Genomic DNA, 18,903 nt, shown 5'->3' on the forward strand with positions numbered 1-18,903 from the left:
TTCTGCGGAGCTATAACAATAGTTTATTGTATTATTTTCCAACGAGTTACAGCAAAAAGATATAATTTTTAAGTGGAACAATAGTTCTTTCTGTCATGCACTGAAATCATTGAAACCAGCTGTGTACAAATCAATTTAAATCGTATTCCTAACAAGTTGACCAATGAGGTGGCACAACGCCACCTACGTCACACGCACGCCGTCTCCCTTCAGTACAGAGTTGTGAGGCGCCATATTGGCATTCATTTCAAGCCTATATGTATATATGCCTATTCTGAGCACCAGCAAATTGAGAATCACTGGAAAACTTGTTATTAACTGTGTGATTCGTTCCAATAAAATAATGAAAAGCATCATATTCGTGGCAAAAGAATTATTCTAACTTGCGCATTATGAGATTAGCCTATTTGAAGCGAACGACTCACTGAAGATCTACCCAAAACGCATTGTTCTTGGTACAATTTGTTATAATTAAACTTCAATTAGTAACATATCTACGATTAATGTTTTCTGCAGGAGCTAAGATACTATCATTAGATATGTTAAGCAAGTAATTGCTGTAGCGTAACGACTAGCGTCTCTGCACGCTACAGAGGAGTGTAATTGGGCGTTGGCTCGCATCGTCCCACTTCCAAATTTTTTTCCTGACATTCGCGTTTTTATTGGGTTCTGGTACTTTATTGTTAGTTTAATATAAGTATATACTATAATATTTGATGTTATGTAAATATAAATTCACCTGTTTTTGAGGGGTGACTTTGTTCGATTGGCTTAATCTACAGGACAGCTTGCGCTACTTGTATAAAGATATTTTGCTCCTTCTTCTTTTACGCTTCGTAATTCACATATTGCAAAGATTCTGCTACTGAGTAGGAACACTGATCAAGTAAGACTGACCTTGGGGTTTTACTAAAATGTAGGAATGATGAAATAATGTTATTCTTATGCGGAGAAGTATTCCAAATTTGTACCGCACTGTTTGTAATGGAACTTTTATAAATCTGTGTCCTTATTGATTGGACATGGTACTTTCCTTTTCGTGGACGATGGAGGAAATGTGCGTTTTAATAGAGCAAATGTGGGAATTTTACGCGCCTCTTTGAGTAAACAATGTGATTTACGAACTAGAAACATCCCTCAACTGCCGCTGGAGTGCGTTGCGATCGCGTATACCACGTTGGGGCCCACGTACCGTATGCACGAGTCGCATCGTTCCTGAGCGTTCAGCAGCACGTTGGACTTCGTACGCTCATCGTTAACGTTCGACAGCACGGTCCGTATGCCGACGGCTTGAGGGGTCCCGAGTGAAATTACGCATGGTCCATTCAGAGAAAGTAACTCTCCGATTCGAATTGTTCCCTCCTGCGTTAGTGAAACGCGGTACGGGTGAAACCTGTGACCCTGTACTGTACGCCACATAAATGCAAGGCTAACCCCAGTGACATGGAGATCGCGGTGTATTGCAGCTGAAGCAAACACCTCCGTCTCCTCACTTCTTGCTCGTCGTCTGTTACTGCTGCGCCTTCCCAAGTCGCCCGTCTCCCGAAGCCGTCGTTCAGCACGTAAGAACGTAATGGCTGCCGGAGCTCTTCTCCTAGGATGTTCCACAGTATATGCCTTGGGTGCTTCAGTGGCATCGTGTCGGCATTCGCCGAGCATCAGAAACATGTCAATGTAGTAGTTATACGTGTATGCCACCTCCGTCCGACGTCAGTAATAGCGACACACTGAACCCCGTTTGTTTGTGTGGTTCGACCTGTCGCGTATACGGCCGTGTAGGGCGACAGACGTCAGTCTAACAGCGCATCGGGGAAGCTTGTCGCTACGTGACACCGGCGACGTTACATCTCGCCCGCAGCACCTTGAGAAGGTGCATTGCGTTATGTACAGCGTGCGGTATCCGCTCCTGAAACTTTGAAGCGTTGTAGCTCCCAAACTAAACGTGATAGGAGTGTGATTTAAACTGATTTGTTCACAATTGGTTTCAATGATTCCAATGCCTGATAGAAACTACAATGGTTAAATTTAAATAAAATTGTATCTCTTTGCTGTGACTCTTCGGAAAATAACACAATGAACTACGTTCATAGCTCTGCAGAAAGTGTAACGTTCCTTATGTTGATCTACCGCAATAAATTTTGGCGTCACGTATTAGTTTGTAAGTTACAGAGGCAAACACTTTTACCAAAACACTCTGTATACACCTAATCGGTACGAGATATGTTTTTCATAGGATCACAGATTACTGTGATCACGAATTTTGCTGTGGACACAGGTTTTACAGCCCACGCCACTGCTGTATGATGATGGCAGAAAGATGTGATCCTATGGAAAACGTACCTCGTATCAGTTAGATTTTTTCCATCTTCGCAAATCACTACGCGGGAACAACAATACCAGGTACATCTGAAGACGGAGTTATGCGACGGTACCTAGCGGTTACTGCTAGTGTAGTTGCTCTTCTGAACACCATCCCAAATGAGCAAAAATGGTTCAAATGGCATTGAGCACTATGGGACTTAACATCTGAGGTCATCAGTCCCCTAGAACTTGGAACTACTTAAACCTAACTAACCTAAGGACATCACACACGTCCATGCCCGAGGCATGATTCGAACCTGCGACCGTAGCAGTCGCGCGGTTCCGGACTGAAGCGCCTAGAACCGCTCGGCCACAGCGGCCGGCGTACTTGGGCTGTCTACGGCTCTGTTTAAAAAGAATGGCTCGATATGGTCATAGAGTCGAGTGGCACACGTCTGCTTTCATGCCCCGCAACTAATTCGCTGCAAATAATAACCTGTAGCTGTGGCCCTGCAGTTAAACAGTCTATGAATTGGCTTGAATTGCGAGTTAATAAAATAAATAGAAATACAAAACAAAAGTTAAATCAATAATTTAATAACAAGGGTGTCTATTCTAACTTTTGCAATTGAGACAGACAACAGAGAATTAAAAACGATTCAAATGGCATTGAGTACTATGGGACTTAACTTCTGAGGTCATCAGTCCCCTAGAACTTTTAACTACTTAAACCTAACCAACCTAAGGACATCACACACACCCATGCCCGAGACAGGATTCGAACCTGCGACCGTAGCGGTCGCGCGGTTCCAGACGGTAGCGCCTAGAACCGCTCGGCCACCCCGGCCGGCAGAGAATTATGCTGAATAATGTTTTTTCAAGAAAAGACATTTCAAATAAACGCAAGTGTTACTACTATTTTCATTGAAAGTGTAGACAGAAAATATCCTTATCAAATGCATTAAAGTTACATCGAAAGCGGCCACCCGGGGTTTGAGGCGCCATGTCACGGACCTCGAGCGTGAGTTTGTGTGTTGTTCTTAGCATAAGTTTATGTAGTGTGTAAGTCTAGGGACCGATGATCTCAGCAGTTTGGTCCCTTAGGAATTCACACACATTTGAACATTTTTACATTGAAAGCGTCACTAGAACGGTAGCAAAATTCTCAAACTAAGATAAAAAAAATTAAGTCAATTTCGTAATCACAAACCACGAAATTTCACCAGCTCAAAACAGTTCAGAGCTCAACATGATGATTCACAAACGGACACACGTGAAACAGAGAGTAATAATTCATACTCTGTCTATCGTAACTGGAGCACATTGAGACCTCTAGAAATATAAAGTACATTCAGAATTTAAAGTATGGTAGCGGCCGTTCACCGCACATAATCAATCACACTCACAATCATTTATAACTCGTTACACAGGTCGGTCTGCCTCCTTCAAGCACAAACGCACAAGTCCAGAATTGCTCCCTTCATCTCTTCACTTGAGAGTCACAGTTTATACTTGATTCCTGTAGCGTTCTGTTACTGTTTACTTTTCGATTGGCTGAACGCTGTCCCCCCATCGTTATTAAGCTCTACAGGCATGATATGACTCAACATGACTACTTCGTAGACTGAACTAATATATTACAACAATATTTAAATAAAGGAATCTCACAAACATTAGGTTACACTCAGATATTTACAATAAATATAAGTAATATTTGGTTTATACATAAATAAACCGGCATTCTTGCGCAAGTGTGCTCACGATAAATGACATAAGACTGTCGTTAAATATTATTTAAACAACTATTTACAAGCCGGCCGCGGTGGCCGAGCCGTTCTAGGCGCTTCAGTCCGGAACCACTCGGCTGCTACGGTCGCAGGTTCGAATCCTGCCTCGAGCACGGATGTGTGTGATGTTCTTAGGTTAGTTAGGTTTAAGTAGTTCTGAGTCTAGGGGACTGATGACCTTAGATGTTTAGTCCTTTAGTGCTTAGAGCTATTTGAACCAACTATTTACTCCTTCTTGACAGAAGCGTCTTTCAGTTCTTTTTGAAACTGTGATATTCGCCAGCGCATGCGTTTGACCACTTCCAAATTAGAACAGTCTTTTAATAGCACTTGCAGTTAACATTTAGCGAAAGCTACCGGAAAAACTGTAAATTCTTCATTGCACAACTGCACAAGAAAGACAACCCATGAGGCACTCACGCTGTATTCATTTGCTGTTGAATTCCGGAGGATATGAGCTTCTGACAAACACTTGCATAATGAAAAGCTATAAAAGACGACGCAAATCATAAATAAAATAGATACAGATATATGGCTTTCAGAGATGATAGCTATAGCACTATGCTGTTAGCTGAGATATCGTTTGTTGAAATCGCATTAAGCAATTTAAAGTTGTTAATTCAAGGGCGCATTGTGTAAATGTTTATTCGCTGTGGTCCGCCACTGTAGCTGAGTGGGCAGCGCGCCGGCTTGACATGCCAGGGGCCGCAGGTTCGATTCCCAGCTGCGTTGGAGATTTTCTATGGTCAGGGACTGTTTGTGTCGTCGTCGTCGTCGTCGTCGTCGTCGTCATCATCATCATTCATCATCATCATCATTTCACCCTCACTGACGCACAGTTCTTCGAAGTGGCTGCAATACTGTTCAGAGATCCAGCAACATATCAAACGCGGGGCACAGAAACGCAAAAGCAAAAGATGTGATATTAGCGGTTTATGTGGATTTACGTGCATAAAAACATAACAGCTGTGAAATTCACCAGCAGAGCTTGCATTTACACTTTTCGTCTTGTTAATATATGTCACTATTCGACGAATTGCAGCAATCTACGCCCACCATTATAAGGACAAAACGACTAATTTGAAAGCAGCGACAGTTTGGCTGAAAGTTGAGTATGGTTGTATCTTTAAACTGTGTGAAGGAATTTTTTCTCCTAATTGCGGTCTGACTTCTATGACTCCTCAAATTTTACTCTCGCCAAAAAATGACCGAAAAAGCACGCTTCCTCTTAAATATTACCGCGTAAGCTGCCCAATTTTTTACTAAAATGTAATATTCATACACCAAATAAAAGTAGACGTTTCCGCAATTCCAGTAAGGTAGAATAAATCGAAGTTCGTCATGAGATGTGACAAAAATGTGAGCCCAAAGTCAGGTATCAACCACTATGAAATTGATAATGGTCATCGTGCTGTAATTATACTCGTATACTGAAAATTGCGGTCTAGGCACAGAAAGGTTTTGTACAATAAAAAATTTGGTTCAAAGTCAAAATGGTTCAAACGGCTCTGAGCACTATGGGACTTAACATCTGAGGTCATCAGTCCCTAGAACGTAGGACTACTTAAACCGAACTAACCTAAGGACATCACACACATCCATGCCCGAGCCAAGATTCGAACCTGCGACCGTAGCAGCAGCGTGATTCCGGTCTGAAACGCCTAGAACCGCTCAGCCACAACGGCCGGCAAAAATTGGTTTACATATTTAATAAATGAAAGGTGTTGGTGGCATTTTCATTCATGATGTTGTGTAAGTATGATAAGATACATCCTCCAACTATTCTTCTCATAATTTTTGCGTTGCTTGTCTTCTATTAGTCTCAATAGTTCGGATCATGTGAAAGTGCTCTCCTGTCCATTCAGCCCAAACGCGTACCCTTCATGACTTTTAATTTTTGCATTAACTATTATCAAATGCTTTCTCTGGGTCTATGACTGAAGTCCTCATAGCACATATAAATCTTTGCATTTGAGGTGCCCCGCAGTTCGGTCTAGACACCAGTACGAGGAAGAGAACGGCGGTTCGCTGCCAGAGTCCGTGTTATGAGACACAACACGCCGCGCAGCAGGCCCTCACCCACTGTTTATCTTAACCCCGAAGGGCCACGACGCCACTGGAGAGTAACGGAATAGGATTCTCGCCTTCAGTGACAGTTCCGCGTGCGGAATTGCTGTATAAGCGAGGTTTTGCTTCTCCGCGGCACCTGACGATCACAACCGCTTTGCATTTTAAGTATTTTGCTTTCGCTGTTCCCAGGTCGTTGGGATTTGGGACGCACTGTGCAGGCCGGTCGAAAAATCAGAGCGGCCTGACTGGACCTGGCTTTGGAAATAACGCGTGAGAAAACGCCGTGTGTTCACTCGCTTTTTGCTGCCGCTACAGGCTCCCGATTCATGAATTGCAAATTGCCTGTAGATACGGGAAAAAGATCTACGAGCAGCTGCATGGTATTTGGCAAAAAATAGTTCCACCACCGTCTTGTATGGTAAACAGCTACAGAAAGACACAGCAGCGTTACAAAATCCGCGAGATTCTCTTCGTGATTAATATCGAATATTCATACCTATGATACTGCTACAGATGCCGTGTCATCAGAGTTAACGCGCGGTCTAGGCGCCTTGCCACGGTTCGTGCGGCCCCCCGTAGGATGTTCGAGTCCTCCCTCGGTCATAAGTGTGCTTATTGTCCTTAGCGTAAGGTAGTTTAAGTTATAATATGTGTGTGTGAAATGTTATGGGACTTAACTGCTAAGGTCATCAGTCCCTACGCTTACATACTACTTAACGTAAATTATCCTAAGGACAAACACACACACCCATGCCCAAGGGGGGACTCGAACCTCCGCAGGGACCAGCCGCACAGTCCAGTTTATGTTAGAATACGTAGTGTGTAAGCCTAGGGACTGATGATCTAAGCAGTTTGTTCCCGTAGGAACTCACCATAGAATTTCTAAAAAATTTTCCACACATACATACGAGGCGGGTGTCTACCACAAGACCTCAGCATTACGATTCAAGAGCACCATCTTCACAGACAAGCTGTGTTTTGCGTCAGCTGATGGCAATGATGAATACTTTCAGTGGAAAAACCCACGAATAACCTTTTTGTCTCATAATCCCTTAGTGAAAGCGCGTCTCCAGAAAAAAGGTCTTGTGTATCATTTGAAAGTATCTACGTACTAGTGAAGAAAACGTTACAACATGAACTGAGCTAAGAAATTGTTTACAAGAAATATAGAAGTAAAAATCTCAAACAATCAAAATCGCTGAATACAGCTTTACTTTGATAGCCGGTTTCGACAGTCTGAGTCGCCATCATCGGATCTTATGCAAATAGACCTAAATACATCTCTATCATATGTACAGTATAGCGTGTCGCATCATAAACAGTCATTCCAGGGATATGAACAACGCTGTACACCGGCATCTTCCTGGACTGACTTGTTACGACGTGACATGGTATATTGTACATATGATGGAGTGAGGGGTATTTTCAAAAGACCCGATTACGGCAGCTTAGACTGCCGAAATCGATCATCAGAATGAAGCTGTATTTAGCGATCTTGGCAATTTGACGTTTTTACTTCTGTATTTGATGTTATTCTCGATCACGCCCATACTTGAGTAATGTCAAGCATATAAAAATTGTTTAGAATTTCGAAATACTATTATAACTATGCTAGTATTTGAATGATAATTACAGCCACCCCGGTTTGTTTTGTAGGGTGATGCAATAAAACAGAGCTCAACTGATATTTGATATGCTCCAAAACATTTCAGAAACTCATTAAAAAAATGGGAACTCTAAAATGCTTTCAACACTAACTTGGTGACGAATATATGGTTCAGTTTTGATCAACATTTTCTTAAATTATCGTTCAACGTTGCATAACGTAACTGTGTAGCTCTGTGAGACAACATGCACCAACCGATCAAAAGCATCCAGACAGCCCTGCTTAATGCAGAATTGACGGCTAGATGTCACGAGACGCGGATCCGAAAATATAAAAGGAGGCTGCGAGTATCCTGTTGTTTGTAGAAAAGCAGTGAATGCGTAGCTTATGAGAGCTCGGTGTCTTCGAACGTGGACTAGGGATGGGCCGGCCGGAGGCGCTGCAGTTTGGAACCACGAGACCGCTACGGTCGCAGGTTCGAATCCTGCCTCGGGCAAGGATGTGTGTGATGTCCTTAGGTTAGTTAGGTTTAAGTAGTTCTAAGTTCTAGGCGACTGATGACCTCAGAAGTTAAGTCGCATAGTGCTCAGAGCCATTTGAACCATTTGACTAGGGATGTCACCCGACAGGAAACTTCCCATCGCCCCGCCCCCTCCCTCTGCACCCTCTCCGAGTTAGTGGTAAGATGGCCCAGTAGATAGTCCGCCGTAAAAAACTGAGCATAGATCAAGAATGAAAACAAGAAGTAAGTGTACTGAATTGTGAAAAAGAAAGCAAAGCAGTGAACAGACCAAGAACAACAAGAGTAGTATAGAGTAGGTTGTTACACTAATAGCACCGTGGTGGAGTGGAAACGGTCTTGTATTGTCACGCGCACGAGCCGTATTTTTGTACCGTGACATTATGAACTGTCCGTCGGATCACTGAAATGTTTGTTCTCTTTCTGTAGGTTTGGCAGTTGTCATCCTACACGTTGGTTATAGAATATGAGTCAAGTGGTTAGAATACGTTACCGCCGCAAATAAGTGTGATGAACATTGAGAGCAGACGAGAACAACATAGACATCTCACAGAAATGCAAACAAGAAAAACGGATGTGAACTATGATACAACAAAGGAATTCAAGAGTCAAGACCTCGAAAACGGAACGCAATTTTAAAAACGTTGAAACACATGTTTTGACAGACTACAGAGAAACTGCGTGACTGCGAAACCGTTGCGTTCATTTGTTGCAGCATATGTGACAAATTATTACGTTTTCATCATTTCCTTGGGAGTGACCACATTCACATTCATACGAACACGCACATGGCCAAGAATGCATATCTCACCCACTTACCAGTCGTACAAATTAGGTGCATCGGTAAGAGATTCCTATCACATGACACACGTGCTGTCGCTAATGCCGTGTATGACACACCAGACGTGTTTTCCGGTGGAGGGTTCGGTTGACTTGTCGCCTTTCATCAAACGTATGCGGTTCCCTTTCGAAAGCTACTTCCTTTTGGCTGCTAATAGAATAGTTGTGCAGAATCAACTGTCATTATATCTTACACCTCACTACTGAAAACGGACGTTACAACATGTCGCAGCCACAAATTTGAATAAAGCCAACAGCTGAAAAAGATTGACGCCAGGGAGATTCGAACATGGCTCGCCCATATGGAAGTCCCGCTCCGTATTAACTTTTTTCCATTTTCCTTTTTTTGTAATTTTGTTCGTTGTTATTGGTCGTAGCGGTCGTTATATGACATGTGTTGAAGTTCGTCGTTGATCCCTTCTATCAGTTTTTTTATTACAAAGAGCAGGCAGCTCTATTTTTTTTACATGTACTTCGTTGCGTTTGGTCTGGGCGGACGCCACAAGACATCCATTCAAGTTGATCGTGGTCTGCTTCACTCAGCTGTTTTTTTTTTTTTTTCTTCTTTTTTGCTACAGAGGGCAAGACTCTGACCACAATATATTGGTTATGAACTGCGGATTGAAACTGAAGAAACTGCAAAAAGGTGGGAATTTAAGGAGATGGGACCTGGATAAACTGACTAAACCAGAGGTTGTACAGAGTTCCAGGGAGAGCATAAGGCTAGAATTGACAGGAATGGGGGAAAGAAATACAGTAGAAGAAGAATGGGTAGCTCTGAGGGATGAAGTAGTGAAGGCAGCAGACGATCAAGTAGGTAAAAAGACGAGGGCTAATAGAAATCCTTGGGTAACAGAAGAAATATTGAATTTAATTGATGAAAGGAGGAAATATAAAAATGCAGCAAGTGAAACAGGCAAAAAGGAATACAAACGTCTCAAAAATGAGATTGACAGGAAGTGCAAAATGGCTAAGCAGGAATGGCTAGAGGACAAATGTAAGGATGTAGAGGCTTGTCTCACTAGGGGTAAGATAGATACTGCCTACAGGAAAATTAAAGAGACCTTTGGAGAGAAGAGAACCACTTGTATGAATATCAAGAGCTCAGATGGCAACCCAGTTCTAAGCAAAAAAGGGAAAGTAGAAAGGTGGAAGGAGTATATAGAGGGTTTATACAAGGGCGATGAACTTGAGGACAATATTATGGAAATGGAAGAGGATGTAGATGAAGACGAAATGGGAGATAAGATACTGCGTGAAGAGTTTGACAGAGCACTGAAAGACCTGAGTCGAAACAATGCCCCGGGAGTAGACAACATTCCATTAGAACTACTGACAGCCTTGGGAGAGCCAGTCATGACAAAACTCTACCATCTGGTGAGCAAGATGTATGAGACAGGCGAAATACCCTCAGACTTCAAGAAGAATATAATAATTTCAATCCCAAAGAAAGCAGGTTTGACAGATGTGAAAATTACCGAACTATCAGTTTAATAAGTCATGGCTGCAAAATACTAACGCGAATTCTTTACAGACGAATGGAAAAACTGGGAGAAGCTGACCTCGGGGAGTGTTGGAACACGTGAGGCAATACTAACCTTACGACTTACCTTAGAAGAAAGATTAAGAAAAGGCAAACCTACGTCTCTAGCATTTGTAGACTTAGAGAAAGCTTTTGACAATGTTAACTGGAATACTCTCTTTCAAATTCTGAAGGTGGCAGGGGTAAAATACAGGGAGCGAAAGGCTATTTACAATTTGTACAGAAACGAGATGGCAGTTATAAGAGTCGAGGGGCATGAAAGGGAAGCAGTGGTTGGGAAAGGAGTGAGACAGGGTTATAGCCTTTCCCCGATGTTATTCAATCTGTATATTGAGCAAGAAGTGAAGGAAACAAAAGAAAAATTTGGAGTAGGTATTAAAATTCTTGGAGAAGAAGTAAAAACTTTGAGGTTCGCCGATGACATTGTAATTCTGTCAGAGACAGCAAAGGACTTGGAAGAGCAGTTGAACGGAATGGACAGTGTCTTGAAAGGAGAATATAAGATGAACATCAACAAAAGCAAAACGAGGATAATGGAATGTAGTGAAATTAAATCGGGTGATACTGAGGGAATTAGATTAGGAAATGAGACACTTAAAGTAGTAAAGGAGTTTTGCTATTTAGGGAGTAAAATAACTGATGATGGTCGAAGTAGAGAGGATATAAAACGTAGACTGGCAATGGCAAGGAAATCGTTTCTGAAGAAGAAAAATTTGTTAACGTCGAGTATAGATTTAAGTGTCAGGAAGTCGTTTCTGAAAGTATTTGTATGGAGTGTAGCCATGTATGGAAGTGAAACATGGACAATAAATAGTTTGGACAAGAAGAGAATAGAAGCTTTCGAAATGTGGTGCTACAGAAGAATACTGAAGATAAGGTGGGTAGATCACGTAACTAATGAGGAGGTATTGAATTGGATTGGGGAGAAGAGAAGTTTGTGGCACAACTTGACTAGAAGAAGGGATCGGTTGGCAGGACATGTTTTGAGGCATCAAGGGATCTCAAATTTAGCATTGGAGGGCAGCGTGGAGGGTAAAAATCGTAGAGGGAGACCAAGAGATGAATACACTAAGCAGATTCAGAAGGATGTAGGTTGCAGTAGGTACTGGGAGATGAAGAAGCTTGCACAGGATAGAGTAGCATGGAGAGCTGCATCAAACCAGTCTCAGGACTGAAGACCACAACAACAACAGCAGAGGGCAAGCAGCCCTCTGACCGAACACGCTGAGCTACCGTGCAGGCAGGTCCCACTCGGTATCCACTTTTTCATTTTTCTTTTTTTTATAATTTTGTTTCTTTGTTGTTGGTTGTGATGGTCGTTAAATCACATCCGTTGAAGTTCGTTGTTGATTCCTTCACTCAGTTTTTTTTAATTTTTTTTTTACAAAGATCAGGCAGCTCTCTGACTGAACATGCTGAGCTACTGTGCCGGCGTGACCACGACACTCGTTGTTTGCCTTGCTGCTCTATACTGCACTTCTTGTTCTTGGACTGTTCACTGTTTCTAATTTGCTTTATTTTTCACAGTCCATGCTTGATCTGTATTCAGTTTTTGACGGGTTGTCCACTGGGTCCTCTTACCATTAAATTTGAGGGGTAGCGATGGGGAGTTTCTCTTGTGAGAAAGAAACACATCAAGGACAATCCAACATTTTAAAGCTACTGAAGTCGACTGATGGTCATGAAACTATGAAGTGGAAACATGAAGGAACAGCCACAGCTAAACCAGGAGCAAGCTGACCTCATGCACTGACCTGCAGTGACCGTCGAACATTGCAGACGGTTACTGTAAAAAATAGCATGGAATCAGTCGGAGGGGTCACTCAAGAGATAAGTAGGGTTGCCAGTCGCCCAGCTATCACAGTGACAGTGCGTAGGGAACTAAAAAAGCATGCAGTGAAATGGTAGAGCAGCTCCACATAATGCAAACATTTTTGCAGTTAATGCTAGGTGACACATCAGATGCTGTAAACAGTGGACAGTGGATCACTGGATACGAGTTATTTAAGCGATGAATTTTGCAATCCCCAGTAACAATCCGATGGATGCGTTAGGGTTTGGCGAAGGCCTGGAAAAAGTTACCTACCATCATGTGTAGTGTCAACATTGAAGTATGGAGGAGATGCTATTAATGGCACGATTTTTTTTCCGTGGCTAGGGCACAGTAGCCCTATTGCACTTAAGAAAACGGTATTTGCTGAAGGACATGAATATGTTTTACACCATTTTCTGTTGTGCATTGTAGAGGAACAGTTCGCAGACGATGAGTGTTTGTATTTGCTTGACAAAGCACATTGCCATAAAACGGCATGTATGGGACAATGGTTTTTGGACAATAAAATCCCAGAAATGTGCTGACCTGCCGATTTTGTCCTCCTGAGCCCAATGGAGCACGTTTGGGATGAGTCAGGACGCAGACGTCGCTCCAGATCCAACCGTTCAACATCATTACATTCTATGGTTTCGGCTCTTGAGGAACATGATTTGCCATCCTCCCAAAGACACTGAGACACCTCACTGAAAGCGTCCCGAGCAGAGTTCAAGCCGCCATGAAGTCTATGGGATGACGCACCTCATATTAATATCCACTAGTAGGTGTCGAGATAGTTTTGAGCAGATAATGTAATGTCGTCCCTAACTTACCTATCCCCGCTTCTCCATCTTGAGTTTATGTAGTTGCTGTAAGGTAAAAGTTATTTATGTCAACAAAAAATATTTATTTGCAACCATTAGTTCCCAATGTCAAAGCACTGATTTTAGGACCCTCTAACATCCTTATGGCAACGGCCTTGCCGCAGTGGGTACACTGGTTCTCGTCAGATCACCGAAGTTAAGCGTTGTCGGGCGTGGCCGACACTTGGATGGGTGACCATCCGGGACGCCGTGCGCTGTTGCCATTTTTCTGGGTGCACTCAGCCTCATGATGCCAACTGAGGAGCTACTCGACCGAATAGTAGCGGCTGCGGTCAAAGAAAACCATCATAACGCACCGGGAGAGCGGTGTGCTGACCACACGCCCCTCCTATCCGCATCATCAGCTGAGGATGACACGGCGGTCGGGTGGTCCCCATGGGCCACTTGTAGTGTGAAGACGGAGTGCTAGCATCCTTGTAATACTGTCCCTAAAGTTTTGGAACACTACGTATGTTTTTGTGAGGAAACATTTAAAAATCTGTGCTGTGGTCTAAAAAGTAAAATATTGCAAGCAAAAAGTGAATAACTACATAAAAGTCAGTATTTCACATGTAGGCAATATCATCGTAAATAGGGTATTACCGAGAGCATTAGTTATGAGGGAAACACATACACTCATCAGCCAGATAAAGAAAAATCTAACTGTATCACTTCACTTTATTAACAGATACCAAATATTGTACGAATTGGGTCGATGAAAACGTGAACGATAAAATTTTATTGATAACGCCGTAGACACAGAGAGATTAATCACATCATCTGCGAGATAAAGCGACTCTCCTATCTGTACTTCGATTCGTTACAATATCGAAAAGATAAGAGAAGTTTACAGTTGCAACTGAAATGAATGGGAAAGCAATCTAATCGAACGTACCCAAAATCTGGGTCTCTAAACTTTCGTTTTGATTACTGAAATGCACACACAGAAATTTACAGCACTGGTGCTATAATACACAGTTCGCATAGTAACTCGTTCTGAAAAACGTTGTCTGCGGAATGCAAGCGGCCACGGTCAGATCGGGCTCACTTTTATAACAGTACGTATTTGGATACAGATTGGAAGGTTCGTTATAGATTCCTTTGTCACAGTTTATACAACAACAAAGAAAAATACAGGATGCGGCAGCGTTCATAGTAGGATATTAAAAACACACCCTCAGGCAGTGACTGTAATTTATTTATTACCTATTATGTCAATTAAGAGTTAAAGGTATGCCATTTATTAATGTGTAACTCATTGTCCATTGCGTGGATTACTTTTTGAATATGACTCCTGTCAAGTAATGCCCCCTCTGCACAACACATTCATCTAGGCGGCGTTGGAAGCTTTCCATTACTCGGCGTAAAGTTCCCTGGGACATTGCCGACGGCAGTTATGATGCGATCCTTCAACTCAGGAATGGTGGACAGAATTTACATGGATTTCTTGTGACAGAAACTTCCCGGTAGAGTAATTTCCCATTTTGGTGACATTTCCTGGCCGCCTCGCTCACCTGACCTTTCATGTGGAGACTTTTTCCTTGGGGCTGGCTGAAGCAAGAAGTGTTCCGAACACGTTGTGCCACCATTCCTGAGTTGAAGGATATCATCAGAACAGCCGTCGGCAATGTCCCAGGGAATACGTTACGCTGAGTTACGGAAAGCTTCCAACCGCCTAGATGAATGTGTTGTGCAGAGGGGGCATCATTTGTCAGGAGTCATATTCAAAAAGTAATCCACACAATGGACAATGAGTTACACATTAGTAAATGGGATACCTTTAACTATTAATTGACATAATAGGTAATAAATAAATTGCAGTTACAGCATGGTGGTGTGTTTTTAATATCGTACTATGGACGCTGCCGCATCTGTATAAAACTGTTTGTCAAATGTGGATAAATGATGTGCTGTGCTAAAATGAATTTAACCTTTTTGTCTTTAGGAGAACACTGGCATCTTTAAATAAGTTAAATAACTTGTTTTAAGGAAATAGGTGCTACTGTTACAATTCTGTCTCTAAAATTATCAAAGGTTTAAGATTTGCGAACAGAATAGACCACATATAGTCATGTGATACCATATGCTCCTGGAGAATTTATTTTCGAACACTATTGTTTTCGTTTCTTGTAGGCTACATATAAGGGGCGATCAAAAAGTTTCCGTTCGGAAGCCAGAGGTCCAGAATTGGTTTGCCAGCCAGGCAAAATCACCGTGAGCACTGAGACAAAATCCCACCGACGCACCAGGTTGGTACAACACTGTGTGCTGTTGTGTGAAGAAGTATGCAACTGCCTGTAGCACATCTTCCACCGACAGCAATCGTCGATCCTTCATGGTCTTTCTAAGGGATAATACCATGGGAAGAGACCAGAACTATAGGGCGAGAGCTCAATTGTCTCCCACTTGAATTGGCGTAACTTCTGCGTTACATATCCGATTAGGGTCGAACTGCGACCAGTACGGAACTTCGCGCACCATTCCACAAAGACGGTTTACAACAGGCATGCCATCTCATAGACATTCTTCATTCTCCTAAGGATGTCTACCGGCAGCCAAGAAAAGAATAGGAGCACTTTGGTCCTGCTTGGACGCGTTCTTTAATAAGGTCGCCATAGCTTACTTTCGACATTTTCCGCACGCAAGCCGAAAAGGCACGAATGCCACAATAATCACTTGCCTACTTGTCGGTGCTTATATACCCGCATCGGAGTCACGTTACGTTGCATATACGCCGCAGCAACCCCGTCAAACAGAAACATTTTGATCGCCTCTCATGTCGTCTGCAAACGACTATCGTGAGTATTTCCCTATTGTTAAACTCCATTAATATGTAATGAGAAGTTAGACATCTATGACGTTAGTCGTCGCAACTCTCCCTCTGTACGCAGTGGAAGCAAACAGACCTTCTCTGATATGTGAGAGGGAATTCAAATTATTAAAAGCGTGGAGGCTTTGAATTACGACTTGAGCGGCACTTTGTTGTAAGTGTGTACTAGGATAAGACATTGAGACAAACGAAATAGTACGAAACTGTGTGCTCGAAATAGTATTCCAGCAAGGAGTAATTTTAATTCTGTCCCGAAGGACTTTAAAGTGGTAGCAGAATTCACAATGAGAAAGCCTGCGACAGATTAAATGTCAATAAGCTTTTTTTACTGGTTAGTACACACATACTGTCCGCCCCCGGTAGCTGAGTGGTCAGCGCGACAGAATGTCAATCCTAAGGGCCCGGATTCGATTCCCGGCTTGGTCGGAGATTTTCTCCGCTCAGGGACTGGGTGTTGTGTTGTCCTGATCATCATCATTTGATCCGCATCGACGCTCAAGTCGTCGAAGTGGCGTCAAATTGTTCAGATGGCTCTGAGCAGTATGGGACTTAACATCTGAGGTCATCAGTCGCCTAGAACTTAGAACTACTTAAACCTGACTAACCACACACAAATCCATGCCCGAGGCAGGATTCTAGCCTGCGACCGTACCGGACGCGCGGTTCCAGACTGCAGCGCCTAGAACCGCTCGGTCACACCGGCCGGCAAGTGGCGTCAAATCGAAAGACTTGCACCCTACGAACGGTCTACCCGACTGAGGCCCTAGTCACACGACATTTATTTGACACATGCTTTCCATAAAGCACTTCAGACTATGGCCACTTCATATTAATCAAATTTCGGTATGACATATGAGAAATTAAATGAAAAAAAAGTAGAACAATAAAGAAGTGTAACCCTGAAAACTGAAAATAAAACCAGCACAATGACACAAAGGTCCATACTAAACATTTACACTGAAGAGTCAGAACATTATAACCAATTGCATAATAGCTTGTTTCTCCATTCTGGGAACGAAATACAGCACTGATTCTGCGGATCACGGATCCGACAGTTTGTTGGTAGATTTGTAGAGGCATGTGGTATTAGATGTCTTAACACAGCTCAGATAATTCGCGTAAATAATGGGTCGCTGATTTGCGTACGTGGTGATGGCGCCCGATAGCGAGCAAGATGGGTTTCCTATGATTTGCATCAGGTGAATTTGGGCGGGGAGGCATCAACGTGAGTTCACTATAACGCTCCTGAAAACACTGTAGCACGGTTCGAGCTCCAAGACAAGGAGAGCTATACTTTCGCCATCGAGGAAGACATCAAGCATGAAGGGATGCAGGTTAGTCGCAGCTGGCAGCATGTCTTCGATTACTACCACAGAGCCCATGTAAGCACAGGAGAATGCGTAATACTGCTCCCACCAGGCTACATCCATGGCGCGCTGCACGTTTCGAGCCACTGTTTACCTCGGTGACGGCGTTTATGGAGACAACCATCGAGCTGGTGTAGCAAAACTGTGATTTACCCGAAAAGCCGACACGTTTCCATTTATCGACGGTCGAATTCGATCGTCTCGTGTCCACTGCAGTTGTAATTGACGACGTCGTTGGACCAACATGACAACACGTAAGGGTTGTCTGCTGCGGTGCTCCATATTCAAGAACGTACGGTGAACAGTGTGCTCCGAAAGACTTGTGCATGCGCTAGCACTGTGCTCTTTCGGCAGAGATGCCACAGACCACTATCTATCCTACTATATAGAGCAGACAGGCTTCTGAACCCCACGTTCTGAGGAGAGTGGTGGACGTCCAACCATTTAGCCCCTACTGGTAGTTTGACTGTTCTTCTACCTCTTCCCGTAGATGCTCACGACAGTAGCAAGCAACATTCGAACGGTTTCACCGTTTTTGAGATCCTTGTTAACAGGCTCTGCGTAATAATAATCTATCCTTTATCAAAGTCGTTTATCTCAGTGGATTTCTCCATTTTCAGCACATACCCTCGCTAGCGTGATCCCCCATCCGCTTCCATACTTCCTTTAAAGCGTCACGTGCCTGAAACGCCACCAGCTGGCATCTAGCGTCGCGGTGAGCAGTGGTCATAATGATCTGGCATACATCTGCACCTGTACTGGATAAGCGACCTTATGGTGTGTGACGGAGTGTACGTTGTGTGCCACTGCCACTTCATCCCTTTAATATTCCAGTCGTGAATCGTGTTTGAGAAGAATACTTGTTTTTAAGCCTCCATGTGAGATAGAGTCTCGTTACCTCCATGATCTTTTCGAGAGATATATGTAAAGGGGAAGTAATATATTGGTTGAATCTTCTAAGAAGGAAAGCTCTCGGAATTTTAACAGTGAATCACCAACGGATGCAGAACGCAATGTCATTACACTACTTGTACATTAGTGAGGAATTAACAAATTACACATACCATGTTCTGCATCTTTTAATTATTATGGGGGTGAAATTTTATATTTCACTGACGCCTTTAGGCTATATTTTAATGTATCTCTGCCACAACATATAATCCAGCTGTCAATATTTCCTTCTGAGGAAGACGTTTTTATAAACTTTGGAACCATGGTGAAGTGGTTTTAATAAATCTTCCATTTTGCAACTGACTGGCTGTTTACTATTTCTACAAGAAGATCTCCATAATACTTGCGTGTTGTTCAGACTTACTGGTAATAAGTCTAGCACCCGCCTCTAAGAGGCTTTGATATCATCCTTTAG

At 42.9% G+C, this 18,903-nt stretch overlaps 1 protein-coding gene and 1 pseudogene across 1 annotated transcript in view; one reads left to right on the plus strand and one right to left on the minus strand.

Moving 5' to 3' along the window:
• LOC124802913 (prolyl endopeptidase FAP-like) overlaps positions 1–18,903 on the minus strand; it is a 760,857-nt gene that overhangs the window by 552,019 nt on the left and 189,935 nt on the right. The gene's annotated exons all lie outside the window — the stretch shown is intronic.
• LOC124803661 lies at positions 13,447–13,564 on the plus strand (annotated as a pseudogene).

This window comes from Schistocerca piceifrons, chromosome 6 (assembly GCF_021461385.2).
Source record: "Schistocerca piceifrons isolate TAMUIC-IGC-003096 chromosome 6, iqSchPice1.1, whole genome shotgun sequence".
Lineage (NCBI taxonomy): Eukaryota > Metazoa > Arthropoda > Insecta > Orthoptera > Acrididae > Schistocerca > Schistocerca piceifrons.